This window comes from Thermobia domestica, chromosome 6 (assembly GCF_964235325.1).
Source record: "Thermobia domestica chromosome 6, izTheDome1.hap1.1, whole genome shotgun sequence".
Classification (NCBI taxonomy): Eukaryota; Metazoa; Arthropoda; class Insecta; order Zygentoma; family Lepismatidae; genus Thermobia; species Thermobia domestica.
In genome coordinates, this window is record NC_137459.1 from 11,354,613 (window position 1) to 11,375,050 (window position 20,438).

Sequence of the window (20,438 nt, forward strand, 5' to 3'; positions counted from 1 at the left end):
GCCATTTTAGGCGAGATATTGCAGGGCCAGCGGAAAATAGAAGAAAGTACTAGGAAACTAGAGGAGAATGCTAAGATATTAGAGTCGAAATTAGAATCGAAGCTAGTGGAAAATGCAGCAAGTTTAGAAAAGAAGATAGAAGAGAGCAACCACCAGGTAGAGACTAGTTGTAATAGGCTAGAGCAGGCTATAGAGTCTTGCAATGCTCGTCTTGAACTCCAGCCGGAGTCCGTGAGTTCAAGACTGGAGCAAAGTGAGCGTCAACTAACGGAGCGTTTGGAGCTCACCACTGCCGAGCTAAGGGGGGAGATTCATAGTACCCGTGAAGACCTGTCTAATCGTGTAGCCGAAACAGCAAGTAGGCTAGACGAGGTGCAGGAGAATGCTAGCAGTGTAGCCAGACAGCTAGAGGAAAATTATACAGATCTTACCGAAAACATACAACAGGTCTCGTCTCGTGTTGAACAGACCACTTTACAGTTGAATAATCAGGTCAGGAGAGTGGAAGTGAGTTTCGCTTCCCAACTAGCCAGACTCAGGGGGGAAATCGAGCAGGAAACGCCGCTCGAGGAAATAAGATCAGAGTGTAATGGTAGCATCCAGCAGATGCAAGATACCGTACAGGATGTATGCACTCAGTTGGAAAAGAAGATGGAGGAATGGAAAAACTCCATACAGAAGGAGACGAGCGAGGTGATCGAGGGGAGACTCGCGAACATCTCTGTCTCCGGCACACAAGAACGACCTCCTTCACAGAACAACACCTCGAGTCGCTACTTGCCCGGTTCTCAACCTGGGAACCTAGCTACAGCCCACGAGACAGACCCTGTTCCGTCAACGTCTCGCTCATGTAATCATGAGACGAGACAAAATCTCGCCACAGCGTTAGGTCTCATACATCGAGATGTTACTTTGGCTGTGTATATGGGAAATGAGACCGAGACAGAAACTTATAATTTCCTGCAAGACCTGGACCGGTACTTCGAGGTCACTGGGGTACCCGACGAGATGAGACTAAGCTTCATCCCGAGGGCGGTGAAAAATACCTCGTACCAGTGGTTCCAGGTGAACAGAAGTAAGATTCGTACTTATGAGGATTTTGTGTGTGAGTTCAGACAGTGTTACCTAAGTGAAGAACGTTTGGCAAACCTACGGGCTAACATACTCACTTCTCATTTCGATAGCCGTGTGCACAAATCCCCAGCGGAATATCTGCTGGATTTGCTGCACAAGAACAGCATCTTGGAGCCACGCATGTCAGATGCTACTTTGTTAAAAGTACTCCCACGGCATTTTCCAAATTGGTTATTACGGGCAATAGTCTCGTCTCGCCCGAAAACCATTGCGGAACTACTTAACCTAGTGCAAGAACTGCAGTCGTCGATGACCAATCGCGACCAGTTCTACCATCAGAACCCTAGGAAAGGGGTCAACATGCTCCACGTGAGCATAGACGGCGAGGAACATAGCCCCTCAGGCCTTAGTGGTAAGCAGCTGGCTCGGAAGCAGATAACCAGAACACGAGAAAACCAGCGTCCTTACCAGAGACGCAGACAAAACACGAACCAAAACAGCCACCAGCGCTCACCGCCTCGAAACCAGAGCAGCCGAAGTGGGTCAGCTGGTTGGTCACGTGGGGGAACTCCCACACCCACCACAACAACAGTCGTGTAGCCCGCGTTAGGAGGGGAGTAACGCGCAATGCGGATGGTCAAGAGGGAATTCCTTCCGTAGGGAAGAGGAAGAAATTCAACTGCTCGAGCACTATGACCGAGCGCCCCCTCCTCCCACTCAGAATACAAACAGTACCAGGAGTAACCAATCCTCATCTCCTTCTTCAAGGGAATGAGGATTGTCCGCATATACTTGCGACGGCGGTAGGATGGACACGGAGAGAACTTGTTCACCCGAGTTGACGAAATTACATCCCAAGTATGTGCGAATACAGAAAATAATTTAGAGAATGAAAATGTTGATAACTCTTGCGAAACCGCAGTGAAAGAAATTTATGCAACAGAAGAAGAAAAGGAAGAAGAAAATTGTAATTTGTGTTTACAGATAAAATCAAAGAAGCATTTTAATGAAGGCATGTTTGAAAATAAATTGATATTACTTAGTAGGAACGGAGAACATATAGACATAGATAGGGAAATTTATGAGGAAGCGAATGGCATATTTAAGAACCTTTTTGACTCTAGTAATGATGCATTACCTGCAAATAACGTTATCTCACTACCAGAGATACAAGTGTGTTTATTTGGAAAAGAAGTAAATTGTTTATTGGACACCGGAGCGACTTGCTCTGCAATTTCAAAAGAAATTTGGGACACTGTCTCAAATAGCCAACCCCCACCCGCATTTTTGAGTTCGAAGAATATACGGGTAACGTCCGCTTTTGGTAGTAAATCAGCGACGATAATTGGCCAAACTCGGTTAGTCATTGTGATACAAGGGAAGGAATATCATACTCTAGGTATTATAATTTCAGGCCTGAACAGGTCTTTGATATTAGGGTCCAATTTTTTCACCGAATCTCGTGCCGTGTTAGACTATGACACCGGCCTTCTACATCTCAAACATCCTTATGATGTAGAAGTGGCGTTTAGATCAGTAGATTGCGAGACTGAGGATCTAGTAGTTCGTTGTTTGGAGTTGAATGGAGAGTGCCAGAAACCATTTAGTATAATGGATGAAGTAGATAATTTTAATTGTAATTTTTCCCCGTCAGACGAAAGACGGAAGGCCATTCGGGTTAGTGCACAGAATGAGTATAAGACCTCCAGAGAGCAGGCCACTCGTGCCCCAAACTTGGACGATGGAAGGTTCCCAAGTGCCCAAGAAATGGCAGTTCACGTATTCCCACCAGAAGAGTGGATGAAAGTGAAAACTCGCGCCTCCCATTCAGAGATAGAAGAGTTTGTATCGAACTACTCAGATCTCTCAGCCTCCCAAAGAGAAAGTTTGAAAGCTGTGCTGCTCAAGCATCAAGCCCCTTTCGATGTCAAGCCAGGTTGCATAGCTAACTACGTGCATGAGATTGGGGTAACGGACGAACGTCCAATCAAGACAAAGATCTATCCTTACCCTAAGAGATTTAGAAACTTAGTATCCAATGAAATTTCGAGATGGTTAGCGTGGGGGGTGATTAAGAAACAGCCTACGGCGTATATTAATCCACTGGTAGTGACACCTAAGAGTGATGGACGTATTCGAGTCTGTATCGACGGCCGAGCTCTGGCCAAAATATCTGGCGATCTTTCTGACAGACCAATGCCACCCCTATCTGTTCTCCAGGATATTTGTGATAATTCTTGGTTCAGCTGCGTAGATGCAACCGAAATGTTCCTACAAATCAAAGTTAAGGAAAGCGACCAAAAATACTTAGGATTCTTACATGAAGGCATATCCTATGTCTTTCAGAAACTTCCGTTTGGGACTAAACAAAGCCTTGCTTCTTGTGTCAGAGCTTTAGATATGCTTATAGGAACTGAAGCGCGAGAGTACTGTGGCGCGTATGTCGATGACCTGATTTTAGCCGACAGGAGCTTCAGTGATCATCTTGTACACCTCGACAGAGTGTTGGGTTTACTCACTGCGGGCGGCCTAACTCTCAGGCTGAAAAAGTGTAATTTCGCAAGGAAAAGCTTAAACATACTTGGTTTCCAACTTTCTCAATCCGGTATCGGTAAAGATCCGGAGAAAGTGAAGTCGGTGTTGGATTTTAGAACACCCCGGAACGTGAAGGAACTGCGTTCCTTCATTGGCTACTGCCAGTACTACAGATGATTCAGTAGGAAGTACTCGGAAGTTCTCCATCTGTTGTTCAACCTACTGAAGAAGAACGTGAGTTTCAAGTGGGAACCAGAACATCAGGCAGCGATGGAGAAGATCAAGCAGATCTTCCAAGAAGAAGTAGTGCTGAAGACCGTCCTGCCTGACAAACAGCTGATATTAGAGTCTGATGCGTGTGACATTGCATGTTCATCTCTATTGTACCAGCGTGATGATAATAATGACATTAGGGTCATTGCATTCACATCACGTGTGTTTAATGCGGCACAGAAGAATTACTCCGTAACCGAGAAGGAGTTTTTTGGACTGATAGATGGAGTTGTCAAATTCAAGCACTATTTAGTAGGTACTAAATTCATAATTCGCAGCGACCACCTTGCTCTTAAGTTTATTCTATACTGTAGGCTTACAAACCAGCGCATCACCAGGTGGGCGATGCTGCTCTCCAATTTCAACTTTGAATTTCAGTTTGTAAAGTCCAACGAGAATTTGAGTGATTATCACTCTAGGTACCCTCCTCACACAGACGAAGACTTCAGTGTTGCACGGAAGCCTATCCTCCAGGAGTCGCTGATGTCCATCCTGACGGAAATTCCATGTGAGTTGAGGAAGATGATAGCCATACTACCGGAGATGCAGTCTTCAGATCCTTCAGATACGGCAAGATCAAGAGAGATGTAGAAGAGAAGACGGACTCACCAAGGGTGAATGGTGCTTGTCACCGTTTTGAAGTGTTGAACGGACGCTTATGTAAGCGTGACCGGGAAGGAGTCCGAATATGCATCCCAGAAGTGCTAGTAATTCCACTGCTCGATTATTACCATACAGATCGAGGGCACAAGTCGGCCAGAAAATTACTCCCACTTCTATCTGAATTCTTCGTATGGCCAAAGATGCGAGTATGTGTGAGGAAATTTTGTGCTTCCTGCGAATTATGTCAGAAGAGCAACCCTCCCCAATGTTATCGTCCAGGACCACTGAATCCCGTCGTTGTTGAGAAGCCAGGCTACTTGGCCTGTGCTGACTGGTTAGGACCCATAACCAAGGGAATTGGGGGAGTCCACTACATTCTAGTGTTCTACGACGCATTTTCGAAACTCATTGGTTTATATGCTTGTAGGAAAGCAAACGCTACCACTGCAATAAGGAAACTTAAAGAGTACTGAAAAGTAAACCCTAGTGTGGAACTCGTCTTGACAGACAGAGGGTCACCTTTCCAGTCTGACCGCTGGAAGAATGAATTAGCAGACCTTGGTATCAGGCACATCACTTCTACTCCATATTATCCTCAAGGAGAAATGGCAGAAGTGGCCGTGAAGGCGACCGTACGTTTACTACGTAAATTGTGTCATGATAACCAAAGATTGTGGCCCAAATACTTAGAGAAAATAGAGAAGTGTCTGAATTCGGCTAAACACCTGACCACTGGCGTGTCAGCCTATGAATGTCACTTTGGACAGTCTATGTCTAGAGACATAGCCAGGCTATTTGAAATCCCAGAAGTGGATCAGCGCCATGACGTGCAGTATTACATTGAGATTGCGAGGAAGAATCACAAAAAGAATGCTGCTGCACGAAAGAGAAACTTTGACAAGTCACACCGTACAGTAGAGTACAATGTGGATGACCTTGTTTTATCTAGAGTTTTCCCCAAGTCGGATGCTCTAGCAGGTGTTTCGAAGAAGTTCTTGCTCTTATACTCAGGACCGTGGAAAATTGTCGCTACCACGGGAAGAAATATGTACACACTAGCGGATCCTGCGACAAATGAGGTCAAGATGACCAGGAATGCCTTCCTCTTAAAACCGTATATTGCTAGAGAAGAAGCAAATCACAGTGGTACTGGTGCAATAGAGATGTAATAGTATCACACATGTATGCATCGAACCCCGGACTGGACACAAGTGTACATAGTGTTAGTGCTATAGTGTTATTTAGTGAAATAGTGTATTAGTGTATTTGTGTATTTATGGGAATTTATGTGATTCAGGTTTGTGTAAAGTTAGGGATTCCTGAATTCTCTATATCTAGCTTTTCTTTATTGGTATTTCAGTGTGTTATGGTTCCTATGTGATTTACTTTGTATGTTTTTTTTCTTTCGTGAACCTATGTATTGTGTGATTATATTTCAGGAACAAAAATGTGCCCTCTTTATGATCTACGTCCTGTACTAGCAAGTACAGCACCTAGAATCATAGGGGGGAAATACTGTAGAAGGCCGATGTCCTTCTCCTTCATCTGCATATCAAAATGCAGATGAGGGGCACATTTACATATCAATATGTAAATAGATTATTTTGTGATACAATTAATTGCTTGAATATTAGTATACTTATTGAATATTATCTAGTTATTATGATTTAAAATGTTAAAAACACCGAGCGTAGTACGGAAATATTAATACAATATTGTATTATATTGTATTTATTCATTTATGTTTATTTCCTTTATAGGCTAATTATATTTGATTTTACCGCTTGCATCTCATTACTGGGTCATCGTATTGTATATAGTATACATGGGGATGAAGGAAGAATGATATTAAAATACTCTACAATGGATTAATTAATGAAGAAATAAGCATATTCTATGGAATCATGCATTGATTTTAGAACTTGGAAGACGTAGCTAGCGCTGACAGAGATTTTTTTTCTCTCGCGACTCTTCGTCGCCTAGCATACTATATGTGAGGTCTTTCACGACTCACCATTTCAAGAAATCACTAGATGAGGGACTGAATAAGACTCATTAAACCCAGGAAGGATCCTACTCACTTCTTTAGTGAAGCAACGCTGATTTGGAAACAGTGGTTACAGACGCTTGACTTCTATTGTTGAAAAAGTTGTAAAAATTTTAGCGTCAACATGTGAGTTTTTGGATTTCTATAGGTGTGATTTTCTTAGCAGCGAGCTCCAAGCGTCTCTTCCGCCCCCCTTTTACCCATGGCCGGTACCGTCAGCCGACGGACCTAGGATTTTTACCCAAGATGCAAAGCCAGTTTGAAATATTTACTTTATTTTGACTCATTTTTCTATGTAAAATATTAATATTAACGTATTACGCTCAATCGTTCTTGGAAATACCGTTCTAAATTCCTTACGAAATTTTATCAACGTGTATCCCTTTCGTACAAGACATTTGGCTCTTGTAATTGTCAAAATTAATAATAAACAAAGATGTTTCCTCTATCTCTCTCCATACAAACATGGATGCCATTAGTAGCAGACAGTTTTGAAGGACAGCCGCAGGAAAATAGGCTTATTTCTGTTACTGAGAGAGATGACAGTTTATCACAGGTATAACATTGTATTCTATGTATATTTTACTTGATTTCAGTATATGATAACATGTATTTCTCATATTCGTAGTGTTAGTTATAAGTAAATATAATTACGTTTGTTTTGAAAATCTCATAGACTTCTGTTGTGTGCAGAAGTTTCCAAGCTCACCGTCATTTGTAATGACAGCAGCACCTGTCAAAGGGTGCTGGAAGAAACTGCAACGAGAGGCAGCTGACCGAGCTTGGAATTTGCAAGGACCTCCCAGAAGTATTGCCGGAAGGCACATAACCTTTTGTTAAAGACTCAAGAGGAAGCGAGTCCCTCCTTTTTCTGGTTTTGTGCAGTAGATATACTTGTTTCAGTTGTGAACAGAAAAAGTTCGTTCGTAGCTCTGGAAGTGAAAACATCGAAAATACAGCGGAAGGAAGTCTCCTATACTTCCTCCAATATCGGGTAGTTTTGAACCCAGGAACTGTGTGAGCATTTCGGTCTCCCGGGGATTTTCCTGTTGAAATACATGATACGAACATGTATCGGGAACCGTGTGTGTTTGGTGAACTTTGATATTACATATCACCTTATTTGTGGCATTCATCAGTGCTAACTTTTGAAAGTTATAACGCTCAACAACGACTACTTAACATGAGAAGTTACTTTGAAAAAATATTTTTTTAACACAGTGCTTGTTGTAACTCTAATAAGCAGAATGAAGTAGACACTGTAGTCTAAAACCCCACATAAGCACAGGGGCATTTACGTATTTCCATTATGGAATTGTTACCATTAAATATTCTATATCTCTAGTTGAGATAAATAGGCCTGTCACGTCATATACGGCAGGGCCTCCTCGGACATTGGAACAAGGATTCAAGCAATAAGTAATTTGCTTGTTTTACAGACATATGATATGTCAGCATACTGATAATGCATCGTCCAGCTTAGAAAAGTGTAACGAACATTTCAACTTTCTCCAGTGGAATGGAAATGTGCAGCAACGTGGTGACTTAAGCCAGAACAGTGTGCGTGAGTGATATCCACTACAGGAACAGTGCGCCGAACCAGTTTAAATGTTTAATCATTTTTATATTCTTCGATATTTCTATTCATTCCCATTAATAATCAATATATATTATGTGTTTCAAATTACTCCTCTCTGAAACTGTCAGAGACTGTGAACTCTTAAACATGAGGAGATAATGAGATGGTGTCTATAAAATTTTAAATCATTTCTGAGATCAGAAAGATCTCATTTTCAAGTGTAACACATCCACTTTATCTAGTTTTTTTTTCTTTGTGAAAGAAAGTGTGTTTAAATATATATATATATATATATATATATATATATATATATATATATATATATATATATATAGTTCAAGAGTGTGTGTTTCGTAGTCCACTACCAAGGAAAATTCAATACTTGTGAAAATGGAGTGTTAATGTGTATCTTCAGTTGTTTTGATGCTATACCAAGACGGAATAAACCGCCATCTAATCCCAGTATCTCTGTTGTTCTGATTTTGCTGCAGGGTGAGTACCTGTTACTAATCAAACATGTTTGTTTCAGGAGTGTGAGACAAGGAAGCATTTTCCCTTGTTGTTTGTGTATCTGACCAGCTCTCTGAATGGGGCCCAGAGAGTATCATGCCCATAGAACCAATACTTGCAGTCATGAGTATAGTGAGTTTTAAAACAGGCTGCTACCTGTTAATTTAAAGTAGATTTTTTTTAACCTATTTGGTATTTACATAAACTCACTATAGTAACTTCTAGGCCATGACTGACATTACAGATAACCCTGAGATCTGTTATTTTGGTTAACTAAGTTGTTATTTTTTTATGCTCTACCGAATTTACATGTGTGAGTGGCGGTCCTTACAGGAGAGTACCTTTATCTCCAAGAAGGGAAGTAATTTATGCAGATACCTGTAATTTGCATTTTATGTAAATTTTGCATTCAGTTTTGAATATTCCCAGCCACTCCACCGTATTTATTTGTTTTTATTGGTGTTGGTGTTCTTTTGGTATCCTTAGTTTCGGCTTGGGCTACCTGCACCTCACACATCCCTATGTATCCCAGGACCACGGTTCTAGAATCCCTGCCTCATTCTCTTCGGAATAGAACAACCTTCCAAACGGTACCATTCACATTTACATTTCATGTCCCTGAGGTAGGAAATCTTAATAGAAATCCAAACTTTTTCTGATTTCTTAATAACTTTGAGCCCTTCTGGACGCCCTGTGTTAGCGTACATATCTCAAAATCAACTGAAAAAATAGTAGGGCGTGTAATAAATGTGTGTGCAAAATTTCAAGCTTCTAACTTTAATAGTAAGAGTGGGAGAAAAAAAATCCAAAAATCCCCGCTGCTAGGGATGCGCACGAGACAAAATTTGTGGCTGTCTCGTCTCGAAAATGTGCAGTAAAAGTGATGTCTCGACTCGGAAAATGTATATTTCTCTATTGGAAGAGCCGTGTCTCGACTCGAATTTTGTCAAAAAAATCCTGTCTCGACTCGTCTCGTGCGCATCCCTATTGCCAATAAACCTGACAATGCCACAGACAATGCCGGATCTATAAGCCGCAAGACCCCGCGGTGTGGGGGTGTCCGGACCCTAAAGGGCCCAGAGGCTTCCAAATGTCCCCTACACCTTGCCTGTAAATACTACTTTTTTAAGCACTTGAAAAACATGTTATTTTCACAATAGTTTAATTACTTGAACCAATTAATGAACTACCAGGACTGACAACGACGCACCAGATGTCTCTTACTTTCACTAATCAGTCTACCGAAAGGTCAGATTAATTATTTCAGCCATGATATTCAAAATCAAATCATCCATTGTCTGTTTTCAAACTTAGAAACTAATTTGTTGAAGGAAATTAGAAGAGTGCAAATTTTCTCATTAATCATTGATACGACTCAAGATTTATCAAAGACATATCAAATGAGTTTCATTGTTCGCTATGTAAATTTTTACAGAAGTAAACGATAGCTTAGAAAACGAAGTTTCTAGACGGGTCGAGATTAAAGAAATGTTTTTAGGAATTTTACATGTAAGAAATCGAACTGCATCCAGACTTGCAACTCTAGTGTTAAGTCATCTGGGGAAATTGGGATTATGAAGAAATGCAGAGGGCAGTTATATGATGGCGGTGCTTAAATAAAACACTGAACTGCTGAACAAGACAAATTATTTATTTTTTATCAATAATACAGTCTTGTTCAGCAGTTCAGTGTTTTATTTCTGTTCTTATTTGCAAGACATGCCACAAATTTTGTGTTGTTAGTGGTGCTTGCTCAGAAGAGACTTCAAGAAATTGAGGAACGAGCTATATATGCTCGGTGCATAACCTAAACCTTGTCATTAATGATGCCGCCAAAGGTGTAAAAGAAGTTGCCAGTTACTTCACAATGCACCAGGATTTTTATATATATTTTTTGGCCAAAGTATAAATAGATGAGATATTCTGTCATCATTGACAGGAGAATCAGATGTCACTTTGAAAAAGTTCCATCCAGTCAGATGGGCCTCACGGTATCAGTCCATTGTAGCTACAGGTTGAGGTGTGCTGATGCTATGAGAGCTCTCCAGAAACTTTCACTGACATGTAAGAAGGCTAACGAAATATCAAAAGCAGAGTGATTGGCGAAAGGTCATAGGTTTGATCGATTTTGTGTTTCTGACTGAGGTGCTGTCAAACATTTTGACAACTGAACATCGCATCGCAACTACTCCAAACTAAACAAATAGACCTTGAAAAAGCTTGAAGATAGCCGAGGGGAATTGAAGAAAATGATAGAATAATATCAAATAAAACAAGAGGCTAGAGTTATTGCTGCGAATTGGAAATTCAACCCTGTGTTCGTACGAAAAAGGCAATCGAAAGTGAAAAAGCATGTCGATGAACTGGTAGATCATCAGTTTTCGGAAACAGAGGCTTGCTTCAGGGTTAATGTTTACAACAGACTTATTGATATATCGTACAATGAAACACAAAACCATTTAATATCGTTGCATACACTTTTTGAGAAGTTTTCAATCGTATTCCCGATAATACTTGCGAACCTTTCAGACGAAGAAATTTTAGTTAAGACTCTAAAACTACAAAAGAAGTACCAGCAAGACACTGGCCCGTCGCTACCATTTGAATTAATGTCCCTCCGCACTGGACTTAAAAACCAATTTTCAAATATCAACACTGTTTTTGAATTGGCGGTAATACTATGTGTAGAGTTTAATACTATTGCCCCAAGTTATCCTGAAGTTTTGACTACACTTGTTTTATTCCTAACTTTACCCGTGACTGTGACTTCCGCTGAAAAGTCTTAACGAGGATTAAGAGCTGTTTAAGGTGCTCAGAGGATGAGCGAATTGGAAATGTTGGTAATCAACCATGAGTGGGCTTTGGCCATTGAAAAGAGAGATCTTATACGTTAGTTTGCGAAGATGAAGTCGAGGAGAAAGGATTTCTTGTAAAACGTAAGTATTTGAATCTCTGGTCCGTAGCAAATAGAACAATACAAATATTTCATTAAAATGTTCTATCAAAGAAAGCATTATATGTAGAGCGGGCCCTTTCAAATTTTCTTGCGGTTGGGCCCGAAATTTCTAGATCCGGTACTGGATAGAGATTATTCCAAAAGATCCCGATGCAATATAAACATTTCCTGAGACATCCCTATTTACCCTAGGATCATGGCTCATCCACCATTCTCTTCAGAATAGAACATATTTTGAAACGACACCATTCACGTGTCTCCATCATGTATCTCAGGAGGCAAAATTGTGAAAAAAGCATTTTTGTTAAAACAGTATTTAAAAAATGCCCCTCTGTATCTCCCTTTTTTAACGCAGAGATCAGAAAAAAGTCTGAAACAAAAACTAAGATGTACACTGAATGTGTGTGCAAAATTTCAGTCTTATAGGTGTAAAAGTAAGCCCACCAAAAAATATATAATAAACATAGGCCTGACAAAAACATTTTTTAAAGTTATGACGTCATCACACCATATGTCTAGACGCAGAAAGGTGTGAAACCATACGTAATGTGCTCTACAGTGCATCTAGACTTGAGATAAAGAAGAAAAAACAAGTAAATTTTATTGGTACTTCTTGAATCGAATAATGAAGGTACTACCCTATCGTATGAAAATATACGATATAATTTAAAATAATTAATCATGCATGTGCTTCCTTCAGCTTTACAAGGTATAATTAATTGTAAGATATGAAAGAGAAATATTTGATTTTACTTTATTTATTCGTGGTTTTGAAACAGAGACAAACATACTTCAAGTAATTCAGCAGTGCGCCAGACAATGGAGCTAAATAGAGATACAAGTATTTGATATGAAGTAAGCACAGTTTCCGGTAGATATCAGGAGAGTTTATTTTACACAATGCCAAGTGGAAAACATGACTATAATAGACTTATGCAATTAATAAACTTTATCAGTAGAGCAAAATGCAGATACACTTGGAAAATACATAGCAGTAAAACGTTCAAATATGTTGGACATGTCAAATAGGCTCATATCGCTGGTAATTTCCTTGTTTTCAAAAAAAGAAAATCAGAAATGTATATCATCTTGAGACAACATTGCAGTCTTTGTCTTGTTTATGAAAACACCCATTAAGTGCTCCATACGTTCCTTGTCTCTGAGTTCGTAGCTGTGACGTCGCTATCTTGATGTTAGAGGACGAATATGCTAGGACAATGACCAGTTGGCGAGATTTGGAATGACGTCATGGTTCTTCTGGAAGAATAAATATAATTCGTTAAAGAACTGACTACTTAGTATAATTAATTAATTAAGTAATTAATTAATTAATTAATTTGTTATTTATTTTGTTCAATTGGTCTCAGACATGTAGACGCAATTCTTAACAATAAATCTGAAAAAAATAAAATTAAAAAAACAATGAAAAAATCGTAAATAGAAGCCCCCACCAAAACTAACCACCAAAACTAACTTTTCATCTTTCCCTTACTCTTTGTGGACCTCCCGTAGCCTGCGCGCCCTCCGCACACGTCTGGATCTCTTCCATACATGACAAACTAAGGGGACAATATTGACAACTCAAATCTATACTAATAAATATTGCTTCTAGGGCCCCTAATAGTAGACATTTTGTACTGAAACAGGTCCACGACTTATTTTTGTTTTATTTATTTTTCGTGTGAGGTTATTCCACGTCAGTTCATCCAGGCAATGTCACCCACCGACTCAGAATTTGGTGATATTTGGTACACTTGGTCTACAACCACCAAAACTAACTTGTGCAAAATTTCAAAGTTCTCGCTCAACCCGTTCCTAAGTTATGGTCCATCAAAGTTTCGACATGGTAGGCAAAAATTTCTAGTTGTAACAGCCGGAAATGGTGCATCGAGGTTTAAAATTTCCCTCATAACTTGCTGATATGAATCCTTTGAGACAACAAACCTATCCATTCTGATGCAGAATTGTCTGTAGATCTCAAATCTGTGGTCAGATTTGCCATATCATCAACCTAAAGTGCACTTAACAACAACAAAAAAAAAAAAAAACTTACAAAAAACTAGTAAAAAGTATGCTTGAAAAACAAGCCCCAACTAGAAGTACAAAAATGACTATTTCAAAAAGTACCAAATTCACAGAAATAATTCCTGGATATTCTGAAAGAGGATGAAATTTTCTATAAAATGAAGTGAAAATAGTTTTGGGTATTTGAATTATTGCTAAAGAAGAAATAAAAATGCAGTTTTATATAATGTGCAGGTAATTGTAATATTTTCTAGCACTCAAACACACTTACATAGGCCTATCCATTTCATTTTTTGGCAACAGTTTTCCATTTCTGTTCAATTAATAATTTACATTTATTACTCAGTTAGTATTGCCTACCAGTACGAGTAAATGGAGTCTTAATAACAGATAAAATGTGCTGTACTGGGACCTAACATTTGTCAGCTCTGCTAGGCCAATAAAATGATGCTGCAGGTCCAGCTCGGTGCATGAATTTTATATTTATATCCGCATTGTCAGCATCTACTTCTACTACTAATCTGATATACCACTTATTATCAAAGATGCATGCTACAAAGCAATTAACTTTGATGTCCTGACAAGCCAACTTTTCCAACTGATCATATCCTGGTGCAAAGTTAAATTCTAAATCTGATGTTTCATCTGTACCCAATCGTCTTGCTGTTATAACTGTATTTGACAGTGGTACGAACTTATGAAAACCTATTGTGCCTGCTACAGTCTGAGCAATCTGGAAATGATTTGCTAACACACTTCTTACATTGTTAATCTCAGCTTCAGGTATATAAAAAAATGTAATTTTCGACAACTGACGCTTGCAAAAGTCATACATTTGTTTTGGATTTGTTATCTGATTTTGAAATGGCCTCTGCAGATTTGCCTTTGTAACACATCGTTTCACACTGCCACCAATCCCATCGTAAGGTGACTTGCCATGGCTGGTGGCAAAGAAAGACCAACAAGCAGATATGCCAAAGTCTTGGAGATGATGGCACAGATTTAAAAAAGCTCTTACAGTTTTTATATTGTGCAGCACACCCATCTGTTACATATTCGAACCTTTTAATATGTGGATATTTACTCTTTAAGAACGACATGGTTTCAGATTGGACTTTATACACAGAAGGCACGTCATGATGTAATACATCAGATAAAAAACATAGAGATTTCTCAGTTAAACGGTTAGTTTCAATGAAATAAAGTACAACAGGGTGTAAGGAACTTGGCACATGACTCCAATGGTAAGTATGTATCTCATTTTACAATATAAAATCATAATTCTCTGCAAAGTCCATCAATATAATGACTTCATCATGAGAGAGATTTTGTTTACGTTCCTTTAGGTAAGTTGCCTGCCTCTTAGCAATGAAAGAATGAGGTATAATCCTTGGAGCTTCTGAACAATATGATCAGTGAATTCTGGAATTGGTAGTGTTTTTTCTACTAACTGACTACGATCGACATTGACCCACTCTGCAAAGCTCACCTGCTCGTCATCCCAGTACTCCTCGATTTTGTTTTAGAGAAATTATGTTATTTAACTGCTATCATGGGGACATTTTACACACACTCCTAACATACAATTTCTATTACTTTTATCACACACCATCACTGAAATTGCATGATCAAGATCTTCCTTTTTAAACTAATGGCATGCAACAATAAATTAACATTTTGATGAGTAGTACACACACAGACACTGTGTGTATCTGTTGAACCTGCAACAACACACCATTTAGGCCTTAATAAGCAGAATTTGGAAAACCCAATTTTAATATCAGGATGTTTTTCTTTAAAAGCAACGTAAAGCTCACTTATATTGCACAATATTAGTCGTTTTTGCATGTGGATTTTCTTTTAAAACTCACAAAACCTTTTCTTCCAGGAAGTATCCGACTAAATTCGTCATCTTGATAGAAATTTTGAACTAAAGTTACAGTTTCTTCAGGTAGTATTTTCCCTAATCTGTGTTCTGGTAAGGAGCATATACCCTTGCTTTTACTTAATGCCCTAGCCTGCCTAACCATGTATTCACTAACATTAAAAACATCAGACACTTTTTTGCGGAACCATGACCCTGGAGCAATAGTGAGAATTTGAAGTTTTTCACGTCTATTTGCTATTGATATCTTCTGCTTCATTAACAGAACTAAGCGATCCAGGTCTGCTGCTTTTTCTTTTACTTCATTTGCACTGGTTCTTAAGTCCGAATCATTGGTGTCAGATAACAAGTCTTCTGTGTCATCAAGCTGTAAACTGCATTTCATTGTTAACTTCGCTGCTTCGTGCATCACTTTGATTTTTTTACGCCCAACTGCTACACGCTGATGTGCAGGAACAGCATGGAGTTTTAAATGTGAAAGACCTAAATGGATTAAACTTGCAACAAGCTTTGCTTTTTCTTCTTTCACTGCAGCTTCTCTTGTATCCGGATCAAATTTGAATTCGCTCTCTGAACTTTTGTGTGGAGATGCTGAGTCTAGCGTGTCTGAAGACGATTTCCCTTGTTTGACAGTAGCGATTTCCTTCTCCACTCTTTTGCGGCAGTTGGAGCACATTTTCTGGCCTGGGATAACGATAATGTCCAGATGTTTGCTGACGGTTTTAGCAAGTTCCAACGTCACTGTTCGCAAATCACATCGCACTATTTTCTTGTGCCTTGTAAAAGGATCACAACTTTTCTTGTGAGCTAGTCCATAGTGATGCAAATACCACTGTTTATAATAAAAAACAAATAGTCAGGTTCTCATTGGTACCTTGTAATTTAGACCTCCACAAAATATGTTCAATTTCACTCTCTGCGAAAGTTTCATTATTAACTGGCAGAATTTCCTTCGTAGAATCATATGTAGTCTGGTGGCATTTTGAGTCTGGATGTGCACAACCTATGCTGCAAGGAGGTAGATCAGTCTCAGTAATTTCAGATGAACGTTCACCTTCCATTTCAATCCTAAAAATGAAATCAGAAAATAAGTAATTAATTAATTACTGTATACATTAGTTAATTAATTTATAAACGTTAGTAATTACAAATCGCAATATTGCAAATTATGCAGCCAATGATGCTATTCTGTAATTCAAAATGTGTCACAAACTATGGAACTTTTGCTTTTCAAATTCTCTCCTTTGTTGTTCCGCACTCTTTGTTCACCCAGAGTACTTCTAATTGCTACCACATAGTAACAGCCACATAGTAACTAAAAGAGGCAGGAGGAAAATTTCAACAATTATTTTCATTCATTTTGACATTTTTGAATGTAGTACATCACATGCTCAAATACCCAACACGATTTTCACATCGTTGTATAGGAAATTTCATCTTTTTTTCAGAATATCTAGGGATTATTTCTGTGAATTTGGTACTTTTTGAAATAGAGCCATTTTTGTACTTCTAGTTGAGGCTTGTTTTTCAAGTATACCTTTTACTACTTTTTTTGTACAAAAGTGCACTTTAGGTTGATGATATGGCAAATCTGACCACGGATTTGAAATCTACAGACAATTCTGCATCAGAATGGATAGGTTTGTTGTCTCAAAGGATTCATATCAGCAATTTATGAGGGAAATTTTAAACCTCGATGCACCATTTCCGGCTGTCGTGAGTAGAATTTTGAGCCTACCATGTCCAAATTTTGATGGACCATAACATGGGAACGGGTTGAGCGAGAACTTTGAAATTTTGCACAAGTTAGTTTTGGTGGTTGTAGACAAAGTGTACCAAATATCATTAAAATCTGAGTCGGTGGGTGACATTTCTGTTTTTCACTGGATGAACTGTCGTGGAATGACCCTGTGTTGTTTTGTTTATGTAATGTAGTGAACCTGTTTGATGGTTTATTTATAATTTCATGTTCGTATCGTATATGGAGCAAGAAAATATGTTTTGTCTTAAAGTGGCCCCCTCGAAGGGCGGGGAACTTCCTTGGGGGCAGTTGCCGTTTGCCCCCACAATTTACAGCTTTGTATATATATATATATATATATATATATATATGTGTGTGTGTGTGTGTGTGTGTGTCTACAGTATCTAACAAAATAGTTGTTGCAGAACTTAACCCAAGGCATGAAATATTGTTTTTGATGATTCACATTGACCCTTAAATGTTGGTGATACACAACAGCCCGTGTCATTATTTGTTTAAAAGGTTCCATCATACCAGGGTGAGTACTACATGCGTACAAATGAATTGATAAAATGTTTAGTTTAAAAGTACAAAATTATTGTCAAAATATTTCACTACTTCAATTAGTAACCATCAGTAAATTTTGGTCATTCAACACATCTAGTTCCCCCACTCAAAAAAAAAAAAAAAGATATTGTTGTTGAATTTTACAATATGTATTACTCTTCGACAAATACATTAATATAACTCACTCACTACTGGTTATACAGATAGTGTAATCACCTTCGGTGCAGGAGACCAGGGTCGATTACCGGTATGAGTTCATGTCGTTTGGATCCTACATTAAACTCTAGGTCCACGTCTCATCAGGCATATAGCCAGAAACTAAGACAGGGAGAGAATTGTCTTTTTTTTTTTTCGAGAAATGTCTTGAGTTCACTTAACATATTCAACTATCTAATAAACAAGATTTTGTACCCCAAGAAAACGCCCATTTGAATAACATGGGAATTCTTGATCGCCGTTTAGACCCCTTAGAAACTAAACATTCACTTTTGGCAATTTTTCTGTGGGTTAGTCCCGCAAGGCTACAATCATGTCAAATATAATCATTCTAATCCTGCCAGAAGCGCCTAAACATTTTGTGGTGTATAAGATGTCCCATATAAATAACATGGGAAAGATTTTTCAGTTCCCTATAAAACCACTCTAAAGTTGATTTTTTTTTTTATTTTTTTGTGATTTAGTTAGGTAACGCTAACAAAAAGGTACAAGCATACCGAACTTCAAGTTTTTATTCCAATCCCAAGTACCTAAAATGTAAAATTATAGGTTAAGAAAGGCCCATTAATATATATATATATATATATATATATATATATGGGGAATTCCTTCATCCCCCTTTAGACTCCCTGAAAATTAGAAATATTAACTTTTGGCAATTTCCTTGTAGGTTAGTCCCGGAAAGCTACAATCATACCAAATTTCAACTTTTTACGCCAACCGGAAGTACCCTTTTATTTTATGTCAGTTCATGTAGTTTTATATATAAGCCCTAGTTAGCATATGTACGAATCTTAAAGGTCTGCTGTCAGAAAGAAGGCTTCGCCATCTTCCGAAATCCCACCTGAACCCTGGACCGAGTTTAGGTTCTGAAAAATAGGACGTTTGATGACTAGCGGAATCAGTTCTGCATTCGATTATTGCAACTAAACCAGCTTTATTTCCAATGTCTTCAGGTTATATTTTTAAGTAATATTTTGTTATTTATATTTATTTTAGCCTTCCTAGCTGGTCTAGTGTCTAACACGTTTTCCTTTGTAGCATGCAGTCTCTGGTTCGCTCCTAGGTGGCAAACATCATAGAACTTAATTTCATGATAATTCATTGTCTTTAATTATCCGTCTCCTTCACCTTAAAAAAAAAAAACATAAACGTGGAAGATAATTATTATTTTTTTTTCGTGTGCATTTTACTTTTACAGCTCTTTGAAGTAATCAAACGAAACAATTAGCTCTGATTTCACTCATCATGTAATTATTATGCTGTGTTGATTTAGTACTGTTATTCCGCCTACTTCTGGTAACACAGGTTTCAGAATTACATTGATCTTATAATGCCATAAAAATAGTCAACCGCTATATTATAATGTTGCAATCCAAAGTACAGTAATCCAGTTTTATTTTTTTGCTACCATTTTTTTTTTTTTTTTATGCCTACGAGCTAGGGTGTGGTCACCTGACCTTGCTCTGCATACGTCAGCTGTTCCGTACCTGAACTTTCAACTTCCTACGGTGAGTCAACCCACCTCAACATCATTTTGACACCGGTTTCACTAGCACACAAGGACGTTCAAGAACAAAGTGAACTGGTTTGTTATTGTTAACGAGAGATAGATACTACTAATTGACGAAAAGTGTCACAAAACTCCTATGGTAGTTACTGATTTTTTAAAAATTATTTCTATTTATTTATTTGTTTAAATAAGGTTAACTGGAATGAATGCAGAATGAAAGTCTGGAAGTCCGTCTCAAACAGAACTCTACAGAGTGTAATATGGCACTTTTAATTCTACATAATCAGTGGCGGCGATAACGAACCGCAGACTCCAGTGGGTCCTTGAAGTGATTGGTTTCGTACCATGCTTATTGAGAAACCTTTGTGTCTACCCATAATGGTTACACACGTATGAGGATTTTTAAATGATGTATGAGGAAATTCATATTCAATGCATAAAGTACCGTGCATAATGCTTTTCTGGGAGCAAATAAAGGAAAAATGAATAATAAAACATCGCCGGCATTGCAACCATTTTTAAAGTAAGCATTACCCTGCCACATACACATCCACATACACGGTGTCCCAAAAGTTGTATTGTCCCAAATATTACAACACAATTTTTGTTTTTGTTATTTTAAATTTTTGCTGTTTTACATTTTTACGTTTACTCATTTATAATTAATTTAACTATATTTTATTGTATAAAAGGAAATGTCTTAATATAAAAAATCAACATAGGCCTATTTAAATCTAAGTTTAAAATTGAATTAAGCTTAAAAAATATCTTTGGAGCAGACATTTAGTTAAAATACTAAAATATAAACAGGCTATTTTTATCTACGAAAGAAATTCAATTTCTCAGTGGTGTTAGCAACTATGAATACTTTTAAGATTGCTTGAGATATAAAATGAAGAAAATCGTTGCTTAGC